Raw genomic sequence first — 17440 nt, forward strand, 5'->3', positions numbered from 1 at the left:
GGTGCTTACACACTCACACTGATAAATACTGACGAGAACACACACACACATGCCAATAAATACACATGTCAATAAACACACTTGCCAATAAACACACGTGCACTGTAACGCACATACATGCACACGTCAATAGACACGTCTAGACGCCCTCAGAGCACCTGGACCTCTGTACATGTAGACACCTCTGTACATGTAGACACTCTGTACATGTAGACACTCTGTACATGTAGACACTCTGTACATGTAGACACTCTGTACATGTAGACACTCTGTACATGTAGACACTCTGTACATGTAGACACTCTGTACATGTAGACACTCTGTACATGTAGACACTCTGTACATGTAGACACTCTGTACATGTAGACACTCTGTACATGTAGACACCTCTGTACATGTAGACACTCTGTACATGTGGACACCTCTGTACATGTGGACACCTCTGTACATGTAGACACCTCTGTACATGTAGACACTACTCTGTACATGTAGACACTCCTCTGTACATGTAGACACTCTGTACATGTACATGTAGACACTCTGTACATGTAGACACTCTGTACATGTAGACACTCTGTACATGTAGACACTCTGTACATGTAGACACTCTGTACATGTGGACACTCTGTACATGTAGACACTCTGTACATGTAGACACTCTGTACATGTAGACACGTGGACACCTCTGAGGCTTCAGATTGGATGTGGCACACCAGACTTTCCCTGTGTCTGCTTAGTGGAGATTGACTGATTGATTGGAGAATGATTTTATCTGCATGACAGCAGTGTGTCAGAACCAATCATGAATTCATTGTGTAAAGAGAGAGAGAAGGAGATATGTGTAAAGAGAGAGATAGGAGAGATGTGTAAAGAGAGAGAGAATGATACATGTGTAAAGAGAGAGATATGAGAGATGTGTAAAGAGAGAGAGAAGGATAGATGTGTAAAGAGAGAGATATGAGAGATGTGTAAAGAGAGAGAGAAGGAGAGATGTGTAAAGAGAGAGGAGAGCTGTGTAAAGAGATTGATTGAAAATTGTATTAACAGATTGCAGAATGGGTACAATACAGTACAGCTCAATACACGAGAGAGATGAGAGATGTGTAAAGAGAGAGAGAGAAGGAGAGATGCGTAAAGAGAGAGAATGAGAGATGTGTAAAGAGAGAGAGATGGAGAGAAGCGTAAAGACTCAAGAGAGAGAGGAGAGATGTGTAAAGAGGATTTGGTTGATTGCTTACTTCTGCATGGCTGGTATATCCCACTTCCTCTTGGCCCCTCGCTGCTGTGTCCTCACACACACAGACACACTCACACAGACAGACAGACAGACACTCTCTCTCCCTCTCTCTCTATCTCTCTCTCTCATGGCAGGTCAGGTCAGCTTCATGCCTGCAGCCTTCTTCATCCTCACCTCTTTACTTAAGTGATTTCACTCCAAACCAGATGCTTAGAATCACTCAGGAAGATATTCATCACTCTGCCTTCCCTCCTTCCTCCTTCCCTCCGTCCTTCTTCCCTCCTTCCTTCATCCCTCCTTCCTTCTTCCCTCCTTCCCCCATCCCTTCCTTCCTTCCTTCCTTCCTTCCCTCCTTCCTTCATCCCTTATTTGTCTCCATCCCTCCCTCATTCCTTCCTTCTGTCCTTTCTTTAGTAACTAGTAATCATGTGAAATGATATATATATATATATTAACACATTCAGAGCCGGCCGGATATGACCAAATTATGGCTTGTAGGCCAGTGCTTTAATCAATGGGAGGACGGGATATTTGCGAACGCTTAAACTATATCTTAAATTATGGCTATGGGTCTAATACACCCGTCGCTTATCAATGACTTGCTTGCAGTCAACATGTACGAACCGGATTGTTTTTTCATCAGTACATTTCCGTTTTATACCATTTTGAATAAGAGTATAGTTTTTGAGATTTCTAGTAATTCCAGAAAAAGACGCGATAATAGCCCTTTAGTGGAATACACAAAACACGTTGTAATTTTTCGGCTGATTTATGAATTGTTTTCAAATAAACGCTAGATTATCGATAGTATATGTGTCCTTATGCACGCTAGAGAAGTGGGCTGAAAAATCTTTTATCCGTGCCTTGTTCCGCGCCAACGGCACGCACACACACACAGACACACACACGTTGTGACCGCTGTAAAAAAAAACATCTGATTAACCCAAGACTGGTAACATAGATTCCTTACCTCACATCTGAAAAGATTAATCCAATTCCTGATCGCCATTCCAAATATTGATCGCGTTTATTGATCCAACGTTATAGTCCAAAAAAAACACATAATCCAAACTGCTCCCAGCCTCCCCAGTCATTGTGGTAAGACGATACTGCTTGGTCCGAGAAGGGAAACCCGGACCGGAGTTTTTTTTCTGATGAACATCCCCAGCCAATCCAATCCAATGATGTGCAATACCATCCGGGAGACGATAGGTGGCGGTATTTCCCCTTTTGCGAGCTCAGACCCATTCCCAACGATAACATTAGATTGGATGGATGAGAATGAATGGATATCGCTAATAAAAGAAATAACGATTAAAACCCAACTATACTCGTGATTGGCACGCAAGCGATGACGAGTTAACCCGACTATCATTGTGATTGGCACGGAATGGGTTAAGGCCGGGCCGTTAACGGCGGACTCTTATCGCGCGATAACAAAATTACCGCCGTTAATCTATTCTCAAAGTTGGGTCTGGGAGCCAATTACATTAGCTGATGTATACCTGGTCGAATTACTCTGTGTGTGTGACTGTGTGTGGGGAAGGGGGGGGGGGGTGGCTTGTTTACCGGCTTGCGGCTTGTTTACCGACGTCACATCCTTATCCTACTCTCCTGTCCTGACTGCGGAGTAGCCTAGGGAGCTAACGTTATGTCCGGCGATTAGCTAACCTTAGCTTAATAACGGGAAAACAGCCCTTCTACTGATGGGATCAGAGTCGGAGTCGGATGACGACACACCAGTACGCAATCCTGTGGAGAGGTACAAGGTGGAGCCAAGTGCCAGCTTGGACCAGTGTCCACTGAAGTGGTGGTCAGACCACACTGCCGCCTACGGTACGCTGGCCCACATTGCCCTGAAGTACTTGGGGAGCCCTGCCTCAACTGTCCCATGCGAGAGACTGTTCTCTTTATCAGGCCATATTGTACAGAAGAAGAGAGCTAGTTTGTCACCAGCCAATGTGAACAAGCTGGTCTGCCTGAGTGACTGGTGGAAGAAGGAGAAGTAGAGATTGGACTGATTGAGTCAAGCCATGTCACATAGCTACTGAGTGGCTGTACTGGTAACATTATTTGTGTTCTGAATAAAACTATTTATTAAACACAAGTACATCTTATTGAACATTATTTTGATATTTCATTACCAATTATCATAGCAAAACAGCTTTTTCAAACAGTCTGTAATGCATTTTGGAAACGGGAGATGGGCACACTTACTTACTTCTGGTCATGATTTGGGTAGAACACACATATTTTGAATGCCTTTGGCAGACTTCAAATGAGCCATTTTAATCTCCAGGATTGCATATAGATTAATCTAGATTAAAAAAAATTATCTATGCCCACCTCTAGGGATGGGTACCTTTCACATTTGAACCGGTACCCAACGGTACCTTTTTTCGGTACTTTAGTCTCAAGAAATTTTATTTACCTACCTGAGTTGTGAAAAAAAATAATCCAAACTTCAAATAACTACAATTTCGACAGTTTTCGGCTTGCCATTGCTCCGACTGCTTTGTTGTTGAATCAAGTCAAATCCTAGGTAAGCATATATTGTGCGTGTGAACGTTGACATGAAAAGAAAAAAGTTTAAAAAAAAAAACGTTAATTTTTTATTTTTTTGTGTGTGTGTGTATCTCACTTGATTCGATACTCGGTAGTACCGACGTGTTTCAGTTCGGTACCTCAAAAGTACCGAATTCGGTACCCATCCCTACCCACCTAATATATATATATTTTTTTTAAGTTAATTGTGAGTTAAAAAATATAGTGGCGTTAATAGAATCGGGCGATAATGCGTTAATACCCCGTTAACTTTGACAGCCTTAATATATATATATCTCAGGCGGGCTGCCCTCTTTAAATGCTTCATTTAAATGAATCAATCAGTGTGTGTGTGTGTGTGAGAGAGAGAGAGAGAGTGAGTGTGTTGTCCATATTAAATATCGCCATAGAGAATAACAGGTGAATAAGCAGCTTGAAGGTATTGATCTGAAACATCACATGTCGTGTGTGTGTGTGTGTGTGTGTGTGTGTGTGTGTGTGTGTGTGTGTGTGTGTGTGTGTGTGTGTGTGTGTGTGTGTGTGTGTGTGTGTGTGTGTGTGTGTGTGTGTGTGTGTGTGTGTGTGTGTGTGTGTGTGTGTGTGTGTGTGTTGGGGATGCATCTGTTAACAAATCCTCTGTGGTGTGATCATCCTTGTTTGTGTGTGTGGATGTATTTGTGTGTGTGTGTGTGTGTGTGTGTGTGTGGATGTATTTGTGTGTGTGTGTGTGTGGATGTATTTGTGTGTGTGTGTGTGTGTGTGTGGCTGGCTGTGCGTGTGTGTGTGTGAGAGAGAGATGAAGACAGACAGGTCAGCATTGGCTAAGTGGAGAGGCAGCAGCCTGACAGGTTAGATTGATTCACAAACACACACACATACACACAAGAAACACACACACACAGACGGAAAGATACATGTGCATTTATTTGATAGCTCCTGAAAATGCACACTGACATGCATCTACACACACACACACACACACATAGACAGACTGATGGAACACACACACACACACACAAGAAACACACACACACAGAAAGATACATGTGCATTTATATGATAGCTCCTGAAACGCACACTGACATGCATCTACACACACACACACACACTAGTGATGTTAAGATTCACCGATTCGCATTCACCGGTGGAATAAGTCCGCATCGGCTAGAATTCAGGTTGAACTTGTGATGCATCTTGTTGTAGCGTCTTTGCATCGGTCAAAACCGATTCATTCATATAATTTCCTCTCATCCACTTCTGTCAGCAGTGCACTGCACACAGCAGATACTATCTTTGCTTCGCTACTACAGAAGGTGAGAGCTGCGTCACAGTTATCAACAAACAGTGGAAGTCAAGGAGACATGAATAGAATTGATCAACTCGCTAACGCTAGTAGCAGCTGGCTAACGTTAGCCAGTTAGCCGTTCAGCTGACGCTAAACTATCTAACTAACTAACGTGACTCTGCAACACAGTTACTAACTAACAGTTCCATTAGTGAGGAAATGAGGGGGGGGTATATTGACGACGCTTGACAACAGGTTCAAAGATAACTTCACATTTATTGGCAATTCGTTTCTTTATATCGCTTCCTCCGTTCAAACTGTGTTGTTGACAAAATGCCATCATGGTGTGGTCAGCTACGGAGCATCAGAACGCTCAAACTCGCTCTCGCTCTCTCTCGCTCATCATCAAAGAGATGCAGCCTATTCTCAGTCCTTGCCCCACAATGGTGGAATGAACTACCCACCCCAGTTAGGACAGCCGAAACCCGTCCAATCTTCCGCCGTCGACTTAAGACGCACTTCTTCAACCATTATCTGAAATAATAATATATAAAATAATAATAATAAACTAACCTACACTGTAACACGCAACACTTTGATGAACATTGTTACTAAGCTGATAGAGTTGTACCCTTCCTGATGACTTGTCGTACAGAACTTGTAAGTCGCTTAAATCACTTTGGATAAAAGCGTCAGCTAAATGACTAAGTATTGCAGTGAAGAGCGTTGACGAAAATTACGCAATTTACCTCACACGTACCAACGCGCATCCACGGACGCGGGAAGTATATTCAGGCCTTAACTGTCTGCATCTCTAACTGTCTGTCTGCCTCTCTGTCTGTCTGCCTCTCTGACTGTCTGCCTGCCTGTCTCCCTGTCTGTCTGTCTGCCTGCCTGCCTGCCTGTCTGTGTGTCTGCCTGTCTGCCTCCCATCTGCCTTCCCAGGCCCAAATGAAAATGAGATTTGTCCCCTTTTGTTACCTTGATACTGTGTGTGTGTGTGTGTGTGTGTGTGTGTGTGTGTGTGTGTGTGTGTGTGTGTGTTAGGGGTGGACGGTATGGTCTAAAATTTATATCACGGTATAATTTGAAGCATAGACGGTAACGGTATATATCACGGTATAATCGTTTTTGATAAAAAAAAATTTTTATTTTATATAATTTTTTTTTTTTTTTTATAAAATATATATATTATATAATTAGACTTGTACTTGTATTATCTGCGAGACATCGCCACCACGCAACAAGCTCCACTGTCTGTGTGTACTCTAGTAGCCTCCAGCTACGGCCAGGTTTCCCCGGAGCTGCACCTGGACCTATACTCAGTAGCCTCGAGCAGAGCTACGGCCAGGATTCTCCGGCGCTGCACCTGGACCCTATTATATTGGAATAACGTTAGCAAGCCCTCAGCTCGAATACGCATCGAATCAGTGTTATAAGACATTGATATCAGGAGCTATCCGGCTAAGCCGGATATATAACGTTAATACAACGCCTCAGTGAATTATTTAGTTCAATGGGACATTTCGTTTTGAACGGTGAACTAACTCGCGTTAACGTGAGCTAACGGCTAACAGGTAGCACACACACGTCTCTCTCTACTAGACTTTGTGGAGCGTTTGTTGATGTCAGGAGCTATCGGTAGCTGGCCGACTAGATACCGTTCGGTTAGACAATGCCTCATCATGTATTAAACTAAAAGTGAATAGTTGACTGGGTCATTTTGTAACGGTAGCTAAGCTAACGTTAGCTCAGGGAGACGCCGCCGACAGCTGAGCTCCCGTGTCCCGTCCCACTAGACTACTAGATCCGCGTTTACATGCGTGCGGTAGGGGCTGGCACGCCCACTGCGCGAAGCCTCCTAAATAACTTTTTCCAGTTCGCACATATCTATTATCTATGACTAATTCTATCTATTTTTAGGGGCAAATGCGAGTGAAATAGTCGCGCTGTGGTTACATGACGTCATTGGTATTTTAGAGCTGCACTACCGGTTTAGACGGTATAGTCAAAATCCATACCGTAGAGCAAATTCATACCGTTTATACCGTATACCGTTTATACCGTCCACCCCTAGTGTGTGTGTGTGTGTGTGTGTGTGTGTGTGTGTGTGTGTGTGTGTGTGTGTGTGTGTGTGTGTGTGTGTGTGTGTGTGTGTGTGTGTGTGTGTGTGTGTGTGTGTGTGTGTGTGTGTGTGTGTGTGTGTGTGTGTGTGTGTGTGTGTGTGTGTGTGTGTGTGTGTGTGTGTGTGTGTGTGTGTGTGTGTGTGTGTGTGTGTGTGGAATCGCCAGAGACCTCACGATACGATACTATCGCGATACTTGCGTCACGATGCGATAGTATCGCAATTCTAAATATATCGCGATACGCTGAGTATTACGAAATATATATATATGCCGGTATATATATATTTTTTTAACAAAGTAAAACTTTGTCAACATGTTTTATCTAATAAAATAAAGTTCAGTCTGTTCATCTCACTTCAATAATTTTTATTGCAGAACATGGTATTTTCTCAAGCAGACAGATGTAAACAGTAACACTAATCTGTGTTGCATGTACCTGACAAACTGAACTGTTTGTATTACAGTCATATTCCAACTTAACTGAATGCACATGTGTGTGTGTGGACTACTGTACTATTACAGGTATTGAAATGAACAATGCAACTTCCTTATACAAATTATTTTTTATTATGAATAATTAAATATCGATACTTGGCGTCCCTGTATCGATACAGTATCGCCACGCAAAGTATCGCGATACTACTACGTATCGATTTTTTCCCCCACCCCCAGTGTGCGTGTGTTCCCCTCACGCTGGTTCTATGTGTAATGTATGTCAGTAGTGTGCGTTGTCAGGGTTAGCCAAATCACTGGAAATGTCTCAGGCACACACACACACTCTGTCTCTGTCTCTCTCTCTCTCTCTCTCTCTCTCTCTCTCTCTCTCTCTCTCTCTCTCTCTCTCTCTCTCTCTCTCTCTCTCTCTCTCTCTCTCTCTCTCTCTGTCTATCTCTCTCTCTCTGTCTGTCTCTCTCTCTCTCTGTCTATCTCTCTCTCTCTCTCTCTCTCTCTCTCTCTCTCTCTCTCTCTCTCTCGATCCCAGATGGGTAATGATCTGGTCGCCTCCCAGGGTGTCCTCGTTCCCCTGCAAGATAAATGAGCTCACACACACACACACACATGCACACGCACACACACACACATGAACACGCACACACACACATGCACACACACACACACACACACACACACAGCGCTCATTCCCCTACAAGATAAATGGCCTCTCCAATGCGATTGCTGCCACATTTGAGTCCCCAGCCGGAACAATGCAGAGAGATCTCCATGTGGCTCCTGCTAATAATTGAATCTGTCCTCAATTTGGAAGTGATGACTCTGGATTCCACCTCTCCCTCTACTCATCCCTAGCTCTCTGCTCCCACCCATCCCTCCCTCCCTTTCTCCCTCAGCCCTAGCTCATTCCTCTCCCTCTTTCCCTCCTTCTCTCCATCCTTCCTTCCCTCCCTCCCTCCCTCCCTCCCTCCTTCCTTCCCTCCCTCCCTCTCTTCCTCCATATCTTCCTCCTTCCTTCTCTCCCTCCTTCCCTCCCTCCTTCCTTCCCTCCCTCCTTCCTTCTCTCCCTCTCTCCCTCCATATCTTCCTCCCTCCTTCCTTCTCTCTCTCCCTTCCATTCCACTATTCCATTTCTCTCTCCATCTCTCTCCTCCTCCTTCATTGCCATCTTCCTCTAATTTCTACCCATTCTCTGTCTCAGGCGCACGCACGCACACACACACACACACACACACACACACACACACACACACACACACACACACTTCCTGGTGAAACAGAGAAATCAATGGTGACTTAAATGTTTTATCATGGCGTGTCTCTGTAGTTAAGACCTTGGTTAAGAGGAGAGGAGAGGACAGCAGAGAAAGAGAGAGAGGAGGAGAGCGAAGAAGAAAGAGGGGGGAGAGAAGAAGTGAGAGGTGGAGAGGAGAGGACAGCAGAGAAGGAGGGAGAGGAGGAGAGAGAAGAAGAAAGAGGGGGGAGAGAAGAAGTGAGAGGTGGAGAGGAGAGGACAGCAGAGAAGGAGGGAGAGGAGGAGAGAGAAGAAGAAAGAGGGGGGAGAGAAGAAGTGAGAGGTGGAGAGGAGGACAGCAGAGAAGGAGGGAGAGGAGGAGAGAGAAGAAGAAAGAGGGGGGAGAGAAGAAGTGAGAGGTGGAGAGGAGAGGACAGCAGAGAAGGAGGGAGAGAAGGAGGGAGAGGAGGAGAGAGAAGAAGAAAGAGGGGGGAGAGAAGAAGTGAGAGGTGGAGAGGAGAGGACAGTAGAGAAGGAGGGAGAGGAGGAGAGAGAAGAAGAAAGAGGGGGGAGAGAAGAAGTGAGAGGTGGAGAGAGCGGGCAGAGGAGAGAAGAAGAGAGGGGGAGAGGAGGACAGCAGAGAAGGAGAGAGAGGGGGGAGGAGAGAAGAAGAGAGGTGAGAGGCCAGCAGAGAAGGGGGAGAGGAGAGGACAGCAGAGAAGGAGGGAGAGGAGGAGAGAGAAGAAGAAAGAGGGGGGAGAGAAGAAGTGAGAGGTGGAGAGGAGAGGACAGTAGAGAAGGAGGGAGAGGAGGAGAGAGAAGAAGAAAGAGGGGGGAGAGAAGAAGTGAGAGGTGGAGAGAGCGGGCAGAGGAGAGAAGAAGAGAGGGGGAGAGGAGGACAGCAGAGAAGGAGAGAGAGGGGGGAGGAGAGAAGAAGAGAGGTGAGAGGCCAGCAGAGAAGGGGGAGAGGAGAGGACAGCAGAGAAGGAGGGAGAGGAGGAGAGAGAAGAAGAAAGAGGGGGAGATGAGATAAGAAGAGAGAGGGAGGAGAGGACAGCAGAGAAGGAGGGAGATGAGAGAGAAAGGGGGGAGAGAAGAGAGGAGGAAGGAGGGAGATGAGAGGAGAAGAGGGAAGGAAGGAGGGAGAGGAGATAAGGAGGGAGAATGTTTTTATATATATTTATATATATATATATAAAAACATGTGTATATATATAAAACATGTGTATATATGTGTCTTTGTGCTGCTTGGTCTTCATCAGTGTGTGTGCAGGACTGATGTAGCTGGACAGTAGATTAAGACACAGGTCTGATTGAGATGGATGGTCCAGGGCTTTAGACACACACACACACTGGACACATGCACACACACGTACACACACTGGTGGACACACACACTAATGAAATGAGAAATGGCCCTACACACACTCTGAGCGTAACCCTAAATTGAAAAGAGGAAGATCTATCTCTCTTTCTCTGCCTCTCCCTCTCTCCGTCTTTCTATCTCTCTCTGTCTCTCTATATGTCTCTCTGTCTCACTCTTATTGGTCTTTCTCTCTCTGTGTCTCTCCCTTTCTTTCTCTGTCTCTCTATGTCTCTCCCTCTGTCTCTTGTCTCATTCTGCTGGTCTGTCTCACTGTGTCTCTTCTGATTGTTGATAGCGGCTGTTATGAAAGTCGGCTTCATTGTCATTTAGACTACAATACAGCTTTACTCTGACATTATATAAAACTATATACAACTATAAAACCCAATTCCTAAAAAATAAATAAATAACAAAGAATGTCTCACTGCACTGGACTGTTGTGATTTAGGGGACCCTGTGGGCACCTGACCCACTCTGGGTCCTGACTAGGGATGTTCAATATTGGCTTTTTTACCGATATCCGATATACCGATATTGTCCAACTCTTAATTTCCGATACTGATATCAACCGATATATGCGGGGGTTTCCCCCCTAAAAAAACGGAATCATTTCAGGTAATTAACATTACATATCTCTTGTCGTGGAATTAACACATTATGCATACTTTTGACAATAAATAAAATAAGAATTTGTTCTTACTTGCTTGCCTGGGTAAATAAAGGTTAAATAAATGTTGAAAACCGGTACCGATATTTTCCGATATTACATTTGAATGCCAATATCGGCCGATAATATTGGTAGGCCGGTAATATCGGACATCCCTAGTCCTGACCCATGGTTCTGAAGAGCCTCTTGGGTGGGAGGGGGGGTGAGGGGTCTCATCACTCTGACCAGTGGTTCTGTAGAGGGGGGGGGGGGGGGGGGGGTCTCATCACTCTGACCCGTGGTTCTGTAGAGGGGGGGGGGTCTCATCACTCTGACCCGTGGTTCTGTAGAGGGGGGGGTCTCATCACTCTGACCCGTGGTTCTGTAGGGGGGGGGGGGTCTCATCACTCTGACGTGTGGTTCTGTAGGGGGGGTCTCATCACTCTGACTCGTGGTTCTGTAGGGGGGGTGGGTCTCATCACTCTGACCCGTGGTTCTGTAGAGGGGGGGGGGGGTCTCATCACTCTGACCCGTGGTTCTGTAGAGGGGGGGGTCTCATCACTCTGACCCGTGGTTCTGTAGAGGGGGGGGGTCTCATCACTCTGACCCGTGGTTCTGTAGAGGGGGGGGGTCTCATCACTCTGACCCGTGGTTCTGTAGGGGGGGGGGGGGGGGTCTCATCACTCTGACTCGTGGTTCTGTAGGGGGGGGGGGGGTCTCATCACTCTGACCCGTGGTTCTGTGGGGGTGGGTCTCATCACTCTGACCTGTGGTTCTGTGGGGGGGGGGGGGGGTCTCATCACTCTGACCCGTGGTTCTGTAGGGGGGGGGGGGTCTCATCACTCTGACCCGTGGTTCTGGCAGGACGGAGGATGAGTCTGCGGATTTGATTTCCTAATGTACTTACATTTTCATTACATTTTTCTTTATTTATACAGGAAAGGGTAAAAAAGACATTTCACATGTACATTTAAACTGGCCTGACTCAGTTACAAACTGGTTTTCAGCAGGTTCCTGTTCTGCAGCACATGAGACAATCATTTATATACAAAACAAATAGTCAGTTGCACTACATACAATCATATAATCCTGACAAAAACATTACATTATAGTAGGGATGCTCGATATTGGCTTTTTTACCTATACCGATATTGTCCAACTCTTAATTTCCGATACCGATATCAACCGATACCGATATATGCAGGGTTTCCCCCCCAAAATAATTGAATAATTTCAGGTAATTAACATTACATATCTCTTGTTGTGGAATTAACACAACATTATGCATACTTTTGACAATAAATAAAATCAGAATTTGTTCTTACTTGCTTGCCTGGGTAAATAAAGGTTATAGAAATGTAAAACCGATACCGATATTTTCCGATATCACATTTTAATGCCGATATCGGCCGATAATATCGGTAGGCCGATAATATCGGACATCCCTACATTATAGAGATTGTGGACAGCAAGGACAATCATGCAGTCAATCATATAATCCTGACAAAAACATTACATTATAGACATTGTGGACAGCAAGGACAATTATGCAGTCATAGCAGTCAATACAATCGACAGCATCAACTAAATTAGAACCTGGGATGAGTTGGATCAGTATAACAGTATAGCATTGTGGCTAGCAGCGAAGTAACGTTAATGCTAGCAGAATGAATGGATGTAAATGTTATTTAACAGATTGCCGAATGGGTACAATACAATACGGCTCAATACAAACAATTGTTAAAGAATGCAGACTGTTGTAGCTTGTTATATTAATCAGCATCCCCAGAGCGATAGTTCAACTTGACTAACAGGGTCTGAAAGTAACGTTAGCTAGGTAGCTAACGTTAGCTCACAAGCAACGCTAGCCAGCCAGCACCTGCCAAACTGATGATATCAGACGTTGATATCAGGAGCTATCAGTAGCTAAACATTAGACAACGTCTCATGTATTAAACAAAAGTGAATAGATGACTGGGCCATTTTGTTTAATGCTTGTTATGTTGAAAGAGGAGCTCGAGCTGCTCATGCAGTCGACTCTTGCGTGGTAAGGGTTTGTTGACATGACATGGGTCTGGGAGGGGGAGAATTTGGCGTCTGTCTCTACTGCGCATGGGCATTGGGCAGAACGGCTCCTTATCCGGCTTGCGCAAATTACATGGCACCATTTTCGGCGAGTTTCCAAAACAAAAACACCTTTTCAGCATTCCCGCTAGGGAAACGCGTTTTCCTGCCAAAACTGCGTTTCTTTTTAACTTGGACATGCAAACGTAATCATTCAAAAACAAAAACAAAACCCCCAGTGTAACCATGGCCTAAACTCACAGACCTGACTGACTGGAAACACTTAACACTTTCAATGCCAGCAGGGGGTGCACGATTTAGTGCTTGCGTGCCATCACCCACTTCAATGATAGCACTCTCATATTTGCGAACGCATAAACTACATCTTAAATTATGGCTATGTGTCTAATCTGGCCGTCGCTTATCAATGACTTGTTTGCAGTCAACATTGTCGAAACGGATTGTTTTTTAATCGGTTCATTTCCGTTTTATACCATTTTGAAAAATGCTAGTTTTTTTAAAGTTTCAGGAAAATATAAAGATTCTGTGATAAACGCCCTTTACTGGAATAGTCATTTTTCGGCCTATTTATGAATAGTTTTCAAATAAACGCTAGATTATCGATAGTATAATAGTATATGTGTACTTATTCACGCGATAGAAGCGGGCTGAAAAATCGATTATCTCATTTCCTGATCAGCACACACACACACACACACACATAGGGCACTAGGGATGGGTACTGAATTCGGTACTTTTGAGGTACCGAACCGAAACACGTCGGTACTACCGAGTATCGATTCAAGTGAGATACCGAATATATATATATATATATATTTTTTTTACTTTTTTTTTTTACTTTTTTTGGACTAAAGTACCGAAAAAAGGTACCGTTGGGTACCGGTATCGATTCACAGGTACCGGCCGGTTCAAATGTGAAAGGTACCCATCCCTATAGGGCACACGTTGATATCTCTGTGAAAAAAGCTCTGATTATCCTAAGACTGGTAAAATAGATTCCTTACCTCAGATCAGATGTTCTCCAAAAAGATTATTCCAATTCCTGATCGCCATTCCAAATATCGATCGCGTTTATTGATCCAACGCTGGGTACTGGAAATATGTATTCCACGCTGTTCTGGGGCTTGGCAATGAATCCGATCGTCTCGGGTGACTTGTCTGAGAAGTGAAATGAGGAAGCAGGATTTTCTTTCCCCCATGTGTTTCATTCAATCCATTCCAAAGGGATGTAGTACCACAGGGAGAGACGATAGGGGGCGGTATTTTCCCAATGGAGCTCAGAGAGAGTTTGCAGCACTAACGTGAGGCTAGATTGATGAAATATGAATTCAAATTGCTAATAAAAAATAAACAAGATCTCTCGTCGGCAATGAACGGTCGGCATGAACAAACGAGATATCTCGTTGTTGGCATTGAAAGTGTTAAGGACGCCTGAGCCAGTGTCTCTCTCTCTGTCTCCATCTATTTCTGTCTTCGTCTGTCTGTCTAACTCCCCAACAGAATCGTTATCCCTTCCTCCCCCTTTCTCCGCTGCTGTGACATCATCCTCTCTACCTCCATTATAAGCCCCCCCCACCAGTCCCCCCCGCCCCCCGCAGCAGTCCCCTGCCCCTCGTTGGGACGTCCTCTGGCCACATAAAGACAGATTAAAATCTCTGTTTACAGCAGTGGAATTAAATAACTTTCACAATGTGGTTTTCTATAAATCAGCCAACTGCAGCTGCATGAATATTCAGAGAGAGGAAGAAGGAGAGAGAGAGAGAGAAACAGTGAGAGAGGGGAACAGTAGAGAGAGGAACAAGAGAGAGAGAGATGAACAGTGAGGAGAGAGAGAGGTGAACAGTGAGGAGAGAGAGAGGTGAACAGTGAGGAGAGAGTGAGAGAGGAGAGACGGGGAGGAGGAGAGACGGGGAGGAGGAGGAGAGAGAGAGAACCCGACCCAGCCTAGTCCAGACTGGTTCAGTTCAGTCCTTCGCTTCTTTATAAGCTAGCAGGCTAATCAAGGCTAAATGGGAGATAGAAGGTAAAGTAGTTTATGGATGGAGAGCAGCGAGGCAGGGTGGAGTCATTTACAAGTTAGAGTCATGAGAGTCTTTACAGGGTGGAGTCATGAGAGTCTTTACAGGGTGGAGTCATGAGAGTCTTTACAGGTTAGAGTCATGAGTCTTTACAGGTTAGAGTCATGAGTCTTTACAAGTTAGAGTCATGAGAGTCTTTACAGGTTAGAGTCATGAGAGTCTTTACAAGTTAGTCATGAGAGTCTTTACAAGTTAGAGTCATGAGAGTCTTTACAAGTTAGAGTCATGAGAGTCTTTACAAGTTAGAGTCATGAGAGTCTTTACAAGTTAGAGTCATGAGAGTCTTTACAGGTTAGTCATGAGAGTCTTTACAAGTTAGAGTCATGAGAGTCTTTACAAGTTAGAGCAGACCTGGGCATTGTACGGTATGATTCTGACCGGCCCGCGAAAGATTACATGATTAAAAAAAAAATTAAAATAAAAAATGTCATGTCAACGTTCACACGCACAATATACGCTTAGGAGATATGCTCAGAAGATGTTGGTTCTCTTTGGATCCACCTATGTGAACAGACATTCTCAGTCATGACGTTTACCAAGTCCAGGTACAGATCCTCTCTCACTGATGAACATCTGGCAGCTGTGCTTCGCATCTCCACCTCAGACATGCAACCTGACTTTGATGGACTTGTTAAAGCTCAACAGAGACTGGATTTCTCACACTGAATGAAAAAAAAAAGAACTGAAGAACACTAAAATGTGGAAATATAACAAGTGAAATGGGACACTTGATATTTTTCTTTCTTTTTTTGCACAGTTCTGAAAACATTAAATGTTTAATATAGGCATGTAAAGTAAAAAAGCCTACAAAACTGGGACACTTTTCTTTACACAGTTCAGTGACATGTCTTGTTTATTTTTGCTATAAGATGATGTGATGTCTTTAGAAAGCTAAGAAAATCCTTGTTTCAATAGTATATGAAACTCAAAATGCCCTTTGTTATTAACACTTTAATCGCCGATGACGTGTTTAGACGTCATTCCTCGCCATGCTCATTCTGCCGAAGACGCCGTAACTCGTCTTTGATGTCAATATTTCAAAAATCTGTGATCGAAATCATATTTCTCCTCCGGGGACCTGAGATGTACAGCTGAGCTCCACTAAATTCTCTAGCGGTTCAAGAGCGCCATCTGGTGGCCGATCGGCAGATCGCCAACAGGAAGTGACTCGTCAAACAGGAAGTGCTCATCCATATTTCGTCCGGGCACTCGCGATCATTAGCAGGACTCTATCTCAACACACTGGATAATCAATCGCTCGCCCTAACTCAATAAACAACGTTATTTGGACGTATATAGTATTATACAACCTGGAAATGGTTCATCAGGATCAACATCCCATAATCGAAAAAAACGGTCTACTCCACGCTGATCGTCCAACGGCGCGAGGAAGATACGGTGAGTTTCAACGTTATTTTCTAACGTATTCTATACTAACTGATCTGATGATCATATGACCCACACTAGATGAATGGTATAACGTTGCCCACGGAATTATAAACGCCCCCTCGCCCATCCGGTCAATATCAGATGATATGTAGTAACTTCTAGAAGTACCTCCAGTTGAAATTTTTCATCTGGCACCGATCGCTACCAAACTGTATTTGATCATCAATATAATGCATTTGGGGCTATAAATCAAGTTCTGAAGAAAGTTGCAGAAAACGATAAAAACATATTTATACTTTAGACCATATTTTAGTATGAATATGTGAATGAAAAGTATATCGTTGCTACACCCTGAACAATGGATATAGGACATTGAATGGGCCATAATAATGTCAATTTAGCAATATAATTAAAAAAGTTATAGCCCTGCAAAGAAGGGGAACTTCTCCATAGACAAATATAGCTGGCTAGGGATGGTAAATTATGAATTTAACCATGGCGATCAAAGTGTTAATGTTTCACATTTTGTTTATCATTTTGGAAATAAATTATATTTGAATAAATTATATTTTTGAAAGCTAACCTCACCTTTTAATTGCCAAATAATAACATACACTCTTACCAGGGGTCAAAACAATGCCATTTACTGCTTTTTATATAGAAATAAAATGTATATTATGCATAATTGAGTTTGGAATTTTGGCCCGGCCCCCCAAAATATTTTCAGTTGCTCATTCAGCCCCCTGGGAAAAATAATTGCCCACCCCTGAGTTAGAGTCATGAGAGTCTTTACAAGTTAGTCATGAGAGTCTTTACAGGTTAGAGTCATGCGAGTCTTTACAGGTTAGAGTCATGAGAGTCTTTACAAGTTAGAGTCATGAGAGTCTTTACAAGTTAGTCATGAGAGTCTTTACAGGATGGAGTCATGAGAGTCTTTACAGGGTGGAGTCATGAGTCTTTACAAGTTAGAGTCATGAGAGTCTTTACAGGGTGGAGTCAT

General features: G+C 43.9%; 1 protein-coding gene across 1 annotated transcript in view; it reads left to right on the forward strand.

Annotated features, from left to right (window-relative positions):
- Positions 1-17440, forward strand: part of rnf220a (ring finger protein 220a) — a gene marked incomplete at its 5' end in the record, with an annotated part of 118212 nt that overhangs the window by 67821 nt on the left and 32951 nt on the right.

This window comes from Notolepis coatsorum (genome assembly GCF_963971535.1).
Source record: "Notolepis coatsorum genome assembly, chromosome: 13".
Lineage (NCBI taxonomy): Eukaryota > Metazoa > Chordata > Actinopteri > Aulopiformes > Paralepididae > Notolepis > Notolepis coatsorum.